At 41.5% G+C, this 13,789-nt stretch overlaps 3 non-coding genes across 3 annotated transcripts; 1 reads left to right on the top strand and 2 right to left on the bottom strand.

Moving 5' to 3' along the window:
• Positions 1-2,285: 2,285 nt before the first annotated feature.
• On the bottom strand, positions 2,286-2,357 carry trnag-ucc (transfer RNA glycine (anticodon UCC)). Its single transcript has one exon. It is a non-coding gene; the product is annotated as a tRNA-Gly (tRNA).
• Positions 2,358-7,309: 4,952 nt separating this feature from the next.
• trnag-gcc (transfer RNA glycine (anticodon GCC)) lies at positions 7,310-7,380 on the top strand. The gene has a single exon. It is a non-coding gene; the product is annotated as a tRNA-Gly (tRNA).
• A 5,432-nt stretch (positions 7,381-12,812) lies between these two features.
• On the bottom strand, positions 12,813-12,954 carry LOC138232337 (U4 spliceosomal RNA). Its single transcript, XR_011187069.1, has one exon. It is a non-coding gene; the product is annotated as a U4 spliceosomal RNA (small nuclear RNA).
• Between the last annotated feature and the right edge of the window lie 835 nt (positions 12,955-13,789).

Here is a 13,789-nt window from a genome sequence, read left to right as displayed (position 1 = left end):
GGAAGGAATTTTAAAAGAGAAATTGAATTACAATACAGAAGGAATGGCTGAGGGTTCACTGAAATGTATAAATATACAAATTCCAAAGACTGAGTCCATATAGAAACAACTACTTTTCATTTTCAGTATAAGAAAAAAAAAACTATCTTCCAAAGCATCATAAAATTGTCCCTTCTTCCAGACCCTACTTCTCTCTTGTAGTAGTACAGCAGACCTTTCCAGGTGAGCAGATCACAGAGTCCGAAATGAGCTTCCTCCATCAAGCAAAGTACCTGAACATGACTCTGTCTTCATAAAAGCGCCCCTGTAATAAAGAAATTAAATCCAAAATCAAGAGGGCAGTTGCCTACTGAAATACAAGAAGTCATCAATTTTAACCTAGCAACACATTAAAGGCTGCATCTATACAAGTGCGATTCTAGAAATGCTCACCAGATTACGTTTTAAGAAGGAACTGCGCCTCAGGTTCCGCCGAGATCTTAACTCGGATGGCAGGATTCAGAGTCCGGAGTGTGGACTGATGGCGAACGGAGGGTCCACATACTGTGGATCCCTCAGTGATCTTCCGCGTATTCAAACCGCCAGCGTGTGACTCCCCTGTCCCTGTGACCTCATTGCTCTGCTCTCTCCTCTGTGCAGCCGAGCCCGACTCACGGTAAAGTGAAAAAAAAGATGCCCTCAACGTGAGATTTACTCTGGAGCGAGGATAGATGTTACCTTTTTATCATTTAACAGGATGTATGTGATGTGGCGACTAGGTTCAATTTTGTATCCTCTTTAAAAGATTAAGGACTGGGGTGACCGTGATTTACCACCCTTTCAGCTAAGAACCTGACTTGCGCACCATTTAAACTGCATAGACTCGGTCGTTTAACTCTTCTCCGTTAGCAGGGTTAAGGTTAAAGAAAAAAAAATAGCTGACTCCTTTTTTTTGCCAGCCGCTAGCGCTGATTAGCAAGGCTTGTATTTCATGTTTTGCAAGTTGCATCCATTTTAAGAAAAACAAGTCGCGTTAAAGACAGGAAATGAATACTTGCATTTAATTAAGTCTAGCCGTAGGCGGGGATCTCCTGTTTACTAGACAGGCGCTTTAACCAACTAAGCCACGGCGCCCCAGGAGTGTTGTCCTTTTGCAGCCACTTGGACACACCACTCAGACACATCTGCATTCGGTGTGTGCTCCGCCTGCTCGCTGAGCAAGTTGCCACCTTTACATACAATAGCAACATCGACACCAAGAGAAAGGATGACAAATGGCTTTTATCTGGAACTTTTCATGTCCAAGGAGCTCAATGTGCTTTCTGTGTACAACAGGGCCACTGAACTCCACACTGGCCACTGAACCACAGCAGTGGCTTGCTGGCTTGACATCTCCCAAGGAAAATGTTGAAATCACATGTGGAACAGGAAAATGACCCTCGAGTACGTGGGGAAAAAAAGAAAAAGATCATCTAGAGCGCGCCAACCCATGTCCGGACAGCCCAATTTCATCGACAAGGTGGCTGAGTGGTTAAGGTGATGGACTGCTAATCCATTGTGCTCTGCAGGCATGAGTTCAAATCCCATTCTCATCGCTCTCCATGTCTGACACGTGTGCCTGTTCGACATCGGCCCTCCTGTTGTTTGCTCCGGTGCTAGAGCCGTACATTTTCTAGCGGTGGCTGAACATGGTATAGTAGGCCAACGTCGGTATCGAGCAGTGACAGTAACAGTACTTACTGCGCCCCATAAGAAATCGTTTGTCCCTGTTCAAAAGAGATTGTGCGATGTCCTGCGGCGTTCGTAAAGCAAACCTTTGACAGTTTGAAAAGAGGAATTTATTCTGCTTCCTGTGCGTGCAGTAGTTACAAAGTTGAACGTCTTTACATGATCTGCTGCAGTTTTCAGTGGGCGGGCTTTGTCAGATGGCTTGAAAAAACGCACTGTGTTTCGGCTCGGGAAACATCATGAGCAGTGTCCTGCATGTTTTCTGTTTATAGCTGTCTTTTAACGCATACAGAATTCATTCGAAATCATTGATTTCTCCAATTAACAAGGGTCCCTTTTTGAACCTGCGAGAAGCATTCTTTCAATGTAACAGATTTACTCCGGGGAAAGCCAGCATGACATTGAGAGTAGCTCAAGCTTTCAGCACCCGTATCGGACTGCGTGTATGCAGACACCGCTCAGAATCCCCTGTAAGATTCTCCCTCAATTCCGTTTTTCAGTGCTTTAGCTCTTTCAAAAGGCTTCGCTTTGCTAGTCACAATCCAAGGCTCATGACAGCATTTGAAAACATTCGCCACTGCGTTGGCCAGGAATCAAACCCTGGTCAACTGCTTGGAAGGCAGCTATGCTCACCACTATACCACCAACGCACACCCACAGGAAGCCTGCAGGACACCACCAGAGAATGCTTTTTTTAATTTTTTTTTTATTAAACATAGAATTTACAAATACAAATACAACAAGAGGATCAGAGTCATGTACAAGAGAAAAAAAACGCAGCAGAAAAAAGCATTTAACTACCAGAGGTAATTAAGTAATTATGTGATCAAATTGTATATTTTACACATATCATATTTTCCTTGCTTTAATATTTCTCAATTATTTATAAACTTTAGTTTCAACATGCATGCGTTTCCTGTAAAAAATAAAACTCAGCACACAGTTTTTCTTTTAACAACATTTCGAGTACCTCTGGCATTCATGGAAAAGACATACACAAAAGCAAATAACTAACTCTAAGACTGTCTAAACTATTGAGTTTTTCAAAGAACCAGAACTATAACAGTCCTTAACACTTAACTACACCATTCCAAACTAACACTAAAGAAACACTAGTATATACTGGTATAACAAATATAACCAAACATAATCATTAACTGAGCAGTCACTGGGAGCAAATCTCCTTCCCGTCCACAAAGGCCCTCGCTCCCACAAAGTAGGCTCTCCTCCCCTCTCTTCTGGCAGCTTCAACCTGGGGCCACAGCTGGTTCCTGGTGCTCCTGTCCGCGGCAGACAGGTCCTCTGCAAACCTCAGTTTGTTCCCATTCAAATACTCATTCCCCCTCGCCGCTCGCCACAGCATGTCCCTCGCCGTCCTCTTGGTGAACTGTATTATAATCGATCTGGGGCGCACTTGCCCAGACATGTTCGCTCTCCCGAGCCTGTGAACAAAGTCAATGGCCGATATTACGTCCTCCTGGTCCGGCAGGGTCCTTTTACAGATACCCTTCACTGTTGCAACAAGGTCCTTATCACGTTCCTCTTTAACTCCAAATAATTTTAAATTCCATCATTGACGGTATCTATCTACATCGTTCACTTTCAATTCAAGTTCTTTAATATGCTTTTCTTGTTTGGTATTTACTTGTTTAAGAACTTTTACTTCACTCTTTAAGTCTTCAACCTCTTTAAACACACAGTCCATGGACTTTTTAAGACTTTCGATTGCGACTGTATTAGATCAAATCATTTCCTTCAGCTCACCCATGCTCTGTGCCATCATGTTGAAGATGTTGGTCTGGAGCTCCTCCAGCGTCAGGTCGCCCCTTCCTCTCTTGGCTGCCGGGGTTTTCACAGGTGTGCTGGGCAGGGACTCCGGCTCTTCCTCTGGCAGCTGAGTCTCACTTGGGCTGCGAACGCTCGCGTACGAGCGCATCTCCAGCACTCTTTCCACGTCCCCTCCAGCTGCTTCACTTTTCCCTTTAGTTGCCATCAATTTTCTTGTAGTGCTATACATATACGATTGAGGTTTCTTAGACTTCTCCTTCGAAGACCCAGCACTCTCTTTTCTTTTCCCAGTGTTACTCATATCGAAATTCTTAAACCTAAAAAAAATCGTTTTTTTTTCTTTCAATTATAACTGAAGTTTAAACAAGTAGTGTTAAGTCCTTATTTTTCTGTAGTCAAAAAAAGCAAAAATTAACATTCAGGTCATGAAAAACTCAAAAAAAATCCTCAACCACTAAACTTTACCTCCCACCTGAGCGCCATCTTGAACGCCCCTACCACCAGAGAATGCTCACGATTTCGGAAGCTGTCTCCCGGACGTGCTGATTCCACACATCCTGAATAAATCATGATATTGTTAGTTGCTGTAGCTAGACGTTCAAATGAGTTTCATGGCCAGATGGACTGTTTCCTCCAGCGGTATAGTATTGCAGTGAGACAGCACGACAGTGACTGTTCGTGTCATTTAGTGTTGTCTGACCATTGACAAAGTACAACTATTTTTTTAGGGTGCAAATTAAGTTAGGTAAAACTTTTTGCCCAAAACTGAAGGGGCGACATTCCCCCCTCCCCCCGTGATGCCAGGCCTGTCCCCATCCTATTCCATAATGTCATTATATATAATACCATACAACAGTGACCGATCCTTACTTATTGCATGCGTTAAAATTGCACATCAGCTCATAGCAGCGATGTATTATCAATGTTAAATTTCAACCATAATATCGACAACATTAATAAACGCATACGTTGAGAAAATATCGAACCCAGCATATTTTCCGGTTATATACCACAATGCATTGCTAGTATTCGTTGGTCACCATTTTGGACACGTTTTTCAAACGTAGAAGTATATCCGAAAATATCTCAGCAATCCTCTTTTGACGAGTAAGTATGAACAATAATAATACTATCTGAATACATACAGATCTTTCTTAATATTATTTTGATTAAAATAGTATGTGAATAAGCAAAAAAATGGCACATAAAATAGTGTGAATGGGGAAGATGACACAAAATCGTTTTGCCGTTTCTCTTATTCTTATTCTATGTTGTACTTTCAAACTTTGGGTACTCTTTAATTAGGACAGACTTTATTGCTCAACTGCTATGATGCAAGCCAAATTTTATACATTTATTTCAGCTTTGAGCTTAGTAAACCGTTCATTTTTTAGATTATACTAAAGAAGATATTAATCATCATTTATTTGGGAAGTAATATTATATAATTTTCTCCTAGCTGCGGTGCTGAAGTCCCACCCTACATCAACAGAAAAAGAAATAAAGGAGCACGCAATGTGTTACTTGAAGAATGCATATGCAAGGCAGGGGGCCAGGAGATCTGGACTCTGAAAATAATAGGTTTTTGGTTCTAACTGTTAGGACAATTAGGCAGGGTTTGCAAATAGTGGACAAAAATTGTCTTAACTTCCATTGTAATATTTTATATTTTATGTAATATTTTTTTCTTGGAAATATAGAAGTTGTACATTTTAAAATGTATATTTGAATCAAAATGTGGTTTTGAGTTAGTGTGTTAATGTAATTAGTTTTGTGTTTGTCATTACTATACTGTATATTGCCATGTTACCAGAATTTGTAGCTGAAGTTTAAGACTAGTTGTGTTTTTATGATTATTGCCCATATGTTGATTGTTGATTGATTGTATACAATGTATAATTTGAAATACATATGTTTCAGGTGTGAATGTGTATTTTCAGAATACATTTCTAAACCTAATCATTGGCTTGTTTTACTTGTTTCTACACCTATAAAATCTATCTTTGATGTATAATAGACCTCTACCCATATACGTATAATAGACCTCTAATGTTATCCGTATAATAGACCTCTAACCATATACGTATAATAGACCTCTTAAGTTATCCGGAACTCCAACCATATATGTATAATAGTCCTCTAAATTTATCCGTATAATAGAACTCCAACCATTTATGTATAATGAACGTCTAAATATAGACGTATAATTGACGTTTAACTTTAGACGTATATTAGAATTTCATTCTAGACGAATTGTAGACCACATTTAGACGTCTAAGATATGCGTTTAATGGACGTATATTATACGTCTTTTGCCCAATGTGTTACGTCTCAACAGAAACGCTCTTTAGCTCTTTCAGCGTTATGCAGAGAACATCGTCTGTCGAGATCACTTTTGAGTCAGCGCGAAACGCCGTGTGCTGTCAGTTTGATTTCATATTGCTCGTAGCGGCGCCCGGCTTTTGTCTGTCAAACGTTAGGTTGCGCTTCTTCATGCTGCATCGTCGGCATGAGTGGAGCTTTATAAACGTCTGTACTTACTGCGCCCCATAAGAAATCGTTTGTCCCCGTTCAAAAGAGATTGTGCGATGTCCTGCAGCAAACCTTTGACAGTTTGAAAAGAGGAATTTATTCTGCTTCCTGTGCGTGCAGTAGTTACAAAGTTGAACGCCTTTACACGATCTGCTGCAGTTTTCAGTGGGCGGGCTTTGTCAAATGGCTTGGAAAAACGCACTGTGTTTCGGCTCGGGAAACATCATGAGCAGTGTCCTGCATGTTTTCTGTGTATAGCTGTCTTTTAACGCATACAGAATTCATTCGAAATCATTGATTTCTCCAATTAACAAGGGTCCCTTAAAGGATGAGTCAAAGTAACGTCTAATCGGATTAGTTTCCTTAGAGCTGGTTCAGAGTTTGCTCAAGAGTTTACCTTTCACAGATGCGCAAAGAAGAACGTTGGGGGTGCACGCTTCAAGGCGCCTTACAGCTGTAGGGAGTGATTCGAGACGATTCGTGGCGTGTGCTCGTTCCCATATACCGTACGACCCGGGGTGCAGTGCTAGGATGACGTACAATACCGCTTGGGCACGTAACAGCGTTATATGCAAGTGCGGGACGTGAGGGTTTTCGTTTGTTCGTTTTGTTTTGCTCTGCTTTGCTTTGTTTTGCTTTCCATCGCGTTGGTAAGAGCGTAAATAAAAAGGCGATTCCTGTGTCTACCACTAATGTAAGAGCTATTTCAAGTGCGACGTGGTGCGGCTTTTCAAATGCTTGTGGGCATTTCTCTGTTGTTGATTCTTTTTTTGTGTGTAACAAAGTGGCATTTTCATGTCCGGACGGGGAGACTTTATCATTCCGACATGAAGCCACCCTTAAGTCCTCTGAGGCGTGTCTGTCTGCAAGGCTTGTATTTTGGAAATGTTTTTTTTGAAACGGAGAACGACTTTGAAATAGGCTTCCGCCGGCGCCTCGCGATCCAGGTAAGATTGTAGCAAGAACGCAGCGGCGGTGGGGCTTGCTGTAGTCGTGGCCGAGTGGTTAAGGCGATGGACTAGAAATCCATTGGGGTCTCCCCGCACAGGTTCCAATCCTACCGACTACGTTGTCCGCCTTCAGTCGGTGTGTTTCGGCACAAGCAAAGAAGCGCGCCTCTTTGCTGTTCCTGGTGGTTTTAAAACGCCCAATCGCTTGTACCCGCTGCCTTGGAAATAAGTTCTTCAGCGTCCGCAAATGGCATTTTGCAGCTGGAAGCAGATGTCGACGCGTTTTGCACAGAGCACCAAAAAAGCGTCTTTTTTGAAGGCCCGGGCACTGAGCATTGGTGGTTCAGTGGTAGAATTCTCGCCTGCCACGCGGGAGGCTCGGGTTCGATTCCCGGCCAATGCAGTGGCTTTTGCAGCGAGCGGCTCCATCACTTGCATCCCCTTGCAACTCACAACTGAAAACCCACTGAAGCTAAGCAGGTGTGAGCCAGGTCAGTACCTGGATGAGGATGAGCTACAGGGAAAAACAAAGCTTCCAGCTGGAAGTGGTGTTAATGGTGCCGGCGGGGGGGCGCTCACCCTGAGGTCTGTGCGGGTCCCAATGCCCCAGTATAGTGACGGAGATGCTGTGTTGTAAAAGGGCGCTGTCTTTTGGATGAGATGTAAAACCGAGGTCACAGCGCTCTGTGGTCATTCAAAATGACCACCAAAACCTTTGACAAAAGCTCTTGGTAATTGATGGTCTTCAAAAATGCTTCTCCTTTAGGTACATTTTAAATCAGCTGAAAAATGCTGTGAAATGGGGGGGCACTTCAGGCAGTGTAGGATTTGGGTTACAAGAACCATGAAACTGCACGAGAAAGCCCGTACACTGAATTACACGGCTTTCTATTCAAAGGAGGACAAAAGAAATTCCCTGAGTTTGATTTTTTGCAGCACAGAGAGGAGCACTGTCGTGAGGCCGGTTAGCTCAGTTGGTTAGAGCGTGGTGCTAATAACGCCAAGGTCGCGGGTTTGAGCTCTGTACGGGCCAGGTCTAGGTCCAGGTCCCTGTTTGTGAAACAGGCAAATGACTGTTTCAGGGGCCCATTCCTCATTATCAAGACACATGTATGCAGTATGTACACTGTGCATTGAGCAATAGGGACTGAATACACCACAGGTAAGGTTAGAAGTCATTCTGAGGTGCCACATGTGAGGGATACAGCTAGGCATCCGAAATGTAGGGTTTGAGACCCTTCAGGAGTACTGCATCCTTTGAGACAGACCCGTGCATGTTAAACAAATGATCATTTCTTTCGGCATTAGGGACTAAATATACTAAACATATGATGCTAAAATGTTATTTTCACATATATTAATGTAATAAATGATTGCTTATGCTTTATAAACAAATCTAATTAAAATAAAAGCTTAAGTTTTGTATTTATCTTGTACCATAGAACATGATTTTCTTTGTATTTCAAGCCCACAAAGTGTCCAAATGACGCACTACATGATATAAGGAAGATTATCACATGCATATCGGTATTATCTTTCTTATGAAAATGCATTCCTTTCATTACCTTTTACTTTTTAAAATGAACTCAAATTGAGTATAATGTAATAATTTAAGTAGAATAGATTCTAATAATATAATGATCCAGTGTTTTGCACTACTTCACTGCTTCACTGCTCTATGCCATCTGGAAATAAATCCTCAGACTGCTTACTGCCCTGGGCATGTACCAATAAATTAAAGGAGCACATCTGTTTATCACTGCGTTGAAGCAGGAGACACACAGTCTCTGCAAACACATCCTAGATACAGTGTTCCAGCACCTTTGACCTCATCCAGAACGTATCATTTCTTGAAAGGGATTGCTGTCCGAATGCACATCTGAATCCCAAACAGAATCTCTAGTAAAATACGATCATTTGTGAAACAGGCAAATGACTGTCTCAGGGGCCCATTCCTCATTGTCAGACACATGTATGGAATGCTTTCACCGTGCATTGAGCAATAGGGATTAAAAACACCGCAGGTAAGGTTAGATGTCATGTTCTATGATCATTTCTTTCAGCATTAGGGACTAAATATACTAAACGTATGATGCTAAAATGTTATTTTCACATATATTAATGTAATAAATGATTGCTTATGCTTTATAAACAAATCTAATTAAAATAAAAGCTTAAGTTTTGTATTTATCTTGTACCATAGAACATGATTTGCTTTGTATTTCAAGCCCACAAAGTGTCCAAATGTTCTATGATCATTTCTTTCAGCATTAGGGACTAAATATACCAAACGTATGATGCTAAAATCCTGAAAAAAGGATGTGCTCCATCTCGTCAGTAGATTGGATTCCAAAACTGATTTGGGTCAATATACATTACCTTTGAAATTAAAGTACAGTCTACTGTAGGGAACCATCAACTTAGAAAGCATTGGCCTTCCCTGGGGGTCAGGTAGGTGCAAAAGATAAACCTTTATCCTATCTTTTTCTTAAGATAAGTGGCCAAGCAGTATTTTTCCAAGTTTCACCAAGCACATCATGTTGCCATAGTAGACAAAGTTCTATAAAATGTTAAATAACTTTTAAAAAAAGTATCTTGGTCTTACAGTACTGTACAAGGTGAATTAAACTGTCCCTGGTAATAAAAAGTAATTAGAAGCATCTCAGAAACTTTATCTCTAGAAACATTAGCTGTTTTATATCATGTAATTTAGTGTGATGTTGTCAGAATTCAAGGACATTATCACACACAGAAATTGGTTCAGTTAAATCTAAAAAACACAGCTAAACATGGGTTTAAATGTAACAGAAGTCTTACCTCTTGTCAAAAGATTTAATTCAAGAAGCGATGTAATAAATGATTGCTTATGCTTTATAAAGAAGCTTAAGTTTTGTATTTATCTTGTACCATAGAACATGATTTTCTTTGTATTTGAAGCCCACAAAGTGTCCAAATGATGCACTACATGATATAAGGAAGATTATCACATGCATATCGGTATTATCTTTCTTATGAAAATGCATTCCTTTCATTACCTTTTACTTTTTAAAATGAACTCAAATTGTGTATAATGTAATAATTTAAGTAGAATAGATTCAGGTAGGAAATATAGAGTCATGATGTTTATGGCTGACATCATTTCACATGGGTGAATTTTAAGCTAAGAAATAAAAACATTTACAATGAAGATACCATTGCTTAATTTTAAATGCCTTTAAAAAATAAATACCTCCTGAGAATAATTTGCCACTCCCAGATCCTTGGTAAGGTACTGTTTGAATCCAATCAGGAGAGGAGCATCCAGGGAGTGCTTTCTATAGAGTCCAGCTTGGGCCACTCTCTTCCGGCCTGCTGATACTTTTTAACTACTCAGGGCCTGTAAGGATATAAAACACCGGTTTAAACATTTTATACCTATAAGACAAATTAGAATTTTAGTAAAAAATAGATACATCTGAAAAATAAAAAAGTCTTACTGCTGATAGAGTTCTTCAGAGCTCACATCTTCCCCTTCCTTATCCGCTTCTGTTTCAGTTTCTAGAGCAGCCTCTGGCATCTCTTCCTCCTGGACAGCGGCCTCTTGCTCAGGGCCGCTGGAATGCAGGTAGATTCTTTTCAACATGCTTTTACATAATATGTTGTAACAATGATTTCAAAAAGAAACTACAGAAACCTTACAGATTAAAAATATCTCACCTTGCCAATGTGTCTTCAGGCTTCCCATGTACAAAAAGGCCCAAGGACTCTAGCAGTCTTACAACCACTATCCTGTTTGCCTCACCAGACACGATCTCTATTCTGTGGTAATCCACGATGACCCCGTTCTTCAGGTGATTCATCATGTCCTCCCTCGCCTGTTGAGAGGCCATCCTGATCTTTTCTGCCGTGGCGTGCTTCATACACGCCCTCTTCAAGTGAGCAGGAAGCTGATCAAGAGTATTCAGGTACATCTTGCACACCAGGGGAATCCGCGCGGGTTTCCTTTGAAAATAAATAATACCATCTGTGTATAGAAACAAGCTAAGACTGATTTCTTAAATTATCCTTAATTTTCTCTCTCATAGTTTGAGCATAATGATTTTATTGCATTTATATAAGAATTGCTCATTGCTCCTAAATAAATAATGGTTTCATAAAAAAGTGAACACTTACTTGGTCTCAGTCACAGACTTTCCAATAGAAGCCATTGTGGAGTTCAGCAACTGCAGGTCCTAGAAGTGGGGAAGGAATTTTAAAAGAGAAATTGAATTACAATACAGAAGGAATGGCTGAGTGTTCACTGAAATATATAAATATACAAATTCCAAAGACTGAGTCCATATAGAAACAACTACCTTTCATTTTCAGTATAAGAAAAAAAAACATTATCTTCCAAAGCATCATAAAATTGTCCCTTCTTCCAGACTCTACTTCTCTCTTGTAGTAGTATAGCAGACCTTTCCAGGTGAGCAGATCACAGAGTCCGAAATGAGCTTCCTCCATCAAGCAAAGTACCTGAACATGACTCTGTCTTCATAAAAGCGCCCCTGTAATAAAGAAATTAAATCCGAAATCAAGAGGGCAGTTGCCTACTGAAATACAAGAAGTCATCAATTTTAACCTAGCAACACATTAAAGGCTGCATATATACAAGTACGATTCTAGAAATGCTCACCAGATTACGTTTTAAGAAGGAACTGCGCCTCAGGTTCCGCCGAGATCTTAACTCGGATGGCAGGATTCAGAGTCCGGAGTGCGGACTGATGGCGCACGGAGGGTCCATATACTGTGGATCCCTCAGTGATCTTCCGCGTATTCAAACCGCCAGCGTGTGACTCCCCTGTCCCCGTGACCTCATTGCTCTGCTCTCTCCTCTGTGCAGCTGAGCCCGACTCACGGTAAAATGGAAAAAAATATGCCCTCGACGCGAGACTTATTCTGGAGCGAGCCAGTGTTGCGCATAGCTGCCTTCAAAGCAGTTAACCCAGGTTCGATTCCCGGCCAACGCAGTTGCGAATGTTTTCAAATGCTGTCATGAGCCTTGGATTGTGACTAGCAAAGCGAAGCCTTTTGAAAGAGCTAAAGCACTGCAAAACGGAATTGAAGGAGAATCTTACAGGGGATTCTGAGCAGTGTCTGCATACATGCAGTCAGATAAAGGTGCTGAAAGCTTGAGCTACTCTCAATGTCATGCTGCCCTTCCCCAGAGTAAATCTGTTACATTGAAAGAATGCTTCTGGCAGGTTCAAAAAGGGACCCTTGTTAATTGGAGAAATCAATGATTTCGAATGAATTCTGTATGCGTTAAAAGACAGCTATACACAGAAAACATGCAGGACACTGCTCATGATGTTTCCCGACCCGAAACACAGTGCGTTTTTCCAAGCCATTTGACAAAGCCCACCCACTGAAAACTGCAGCAGATCGTGTAAAGACGTTCAACTTTGTAACTACTGCACGCACAGGAAGCAGAATAAATTCCTCTTTTCAAACTGTCAAAGGTTTGCTTTGCGAACGCTGCAGGACATCGCACAATCTCTTTTGAATGGGGACAAACGATTTCTTATGGGGCGCAGTAAGTACAGACGTTTAAAATGCTCCACTCATGCCGACGATGCAGCATGAAGAAGCGCAACCTAACGTTTGACAGACAAAAGCCAGGCGCCGCTATGAGCAATATGAAATCATACTGACAGCACACGGCGTTTCGCGCTGACACAAAAGTAATCTCGACAGACGCTGTTCTCTGCATAAAGCTGAAAGAGCTAAAGAGCGTTTCTGTTGACACGTAACAAGCTCGTTTCTTTCTACCATGATATCACCGTGACCAAATCTGTCTTTAAACACCTTGCTCAGTCTCTGACGAGACTGTCAAAAATTGCTTTCGCCGATTGTATTGCAAACCGGCGGAAGCGGGGTATTGGGAAAAGTTTTCAACTAGCAATAATCGCGCCTCGGCTAAACCTCACAGGCTACGATACTGCCACTGCGCAAAGCTGACGGTTGCCAGGCAACCGCGGGGATCCTATGGGAATCGTTATCGATCGTCTCATGGCATGTCGTTGCTATAACGCTTCATATTTGTCGTCTTCTTCTTCTTCTAGCTTGAGGTTTTGAAGAATTTCATGACAAACAAGGGCTCCGTTGGGAACAAAGGGCGTTGTGAGAAAACCGTTGCTTATTTTCAGCAGCAGAAATACAACCCTTTAAATACAAGATGACAGAACAATGACGAAGGGCATGCCGGGAGGAACTCATGCACTACAGAGGAAAGGGGGCGGGCACGTACAGTTCACATTCAAGCCACAAGTACTCTTCTTGGATGTTGCACAAACAAATCCTAACGTCTTGAAAGCATTGCAGCATGTTTGTGTCCCACTTCCCGTGGCTGCGGGACGACTGACACGAACGGACAAACACAATCTGTGGCGTTTAGCGTGACATAGTCTTGCAGGCATCGTGCTGTCTCACTGCAATACTATACCGCTGGTGGAAACAGTCCATCTGGCCATGAAACTCATTTGAACGTCTAGCTACAGCAACTAACAATATCATGATTTATTCAGGATGTGTGGAATCAGCACGTCCCGGAGACAGCTTCCGAAATCGTGAGCATTCTCTGGTGGTAGGGGCGTTCAAGATGGCGCTCAGGTGGGAGGTAAAGTTTAGTGGTTGGGGAGTTTTTTTGAGTTTTTCATGACCTGAATGTTAATTTTTGCTTTTTTTGACTACAGAAAAATAAGGACTTAACACTAGTTGTTTAAACTTCAGTTATAATTGAAAGAAAAAAAAAACGATTTTTTTTAGGTTTAAAAAGTCCGATATGAGTAACA

This window comes from Lepisosteus oculatus, unplaced genomic scaffold, assembly GCF_040954835.1.
Source record: "Lepisosteus oculatus isolate fLepOcu1 unplaced genomic scaffold, fLepOcu1.hap2 HAP2_SCAFFOLD_63, whole genome shotgun sequence".
Classification (NCBI taxonomy): Eukaryota; Metazoa; Chordata; class Actinopteri; order Semionotiformes; family Lepisosteidae; genus Lepisosteus; species Lepisosteus oculatus.
The sequence above is the reverse complement of the archived record's forward strand: the minus strand, read 5'-3'. Positions and strand labels throughout refer to the sequence as shown.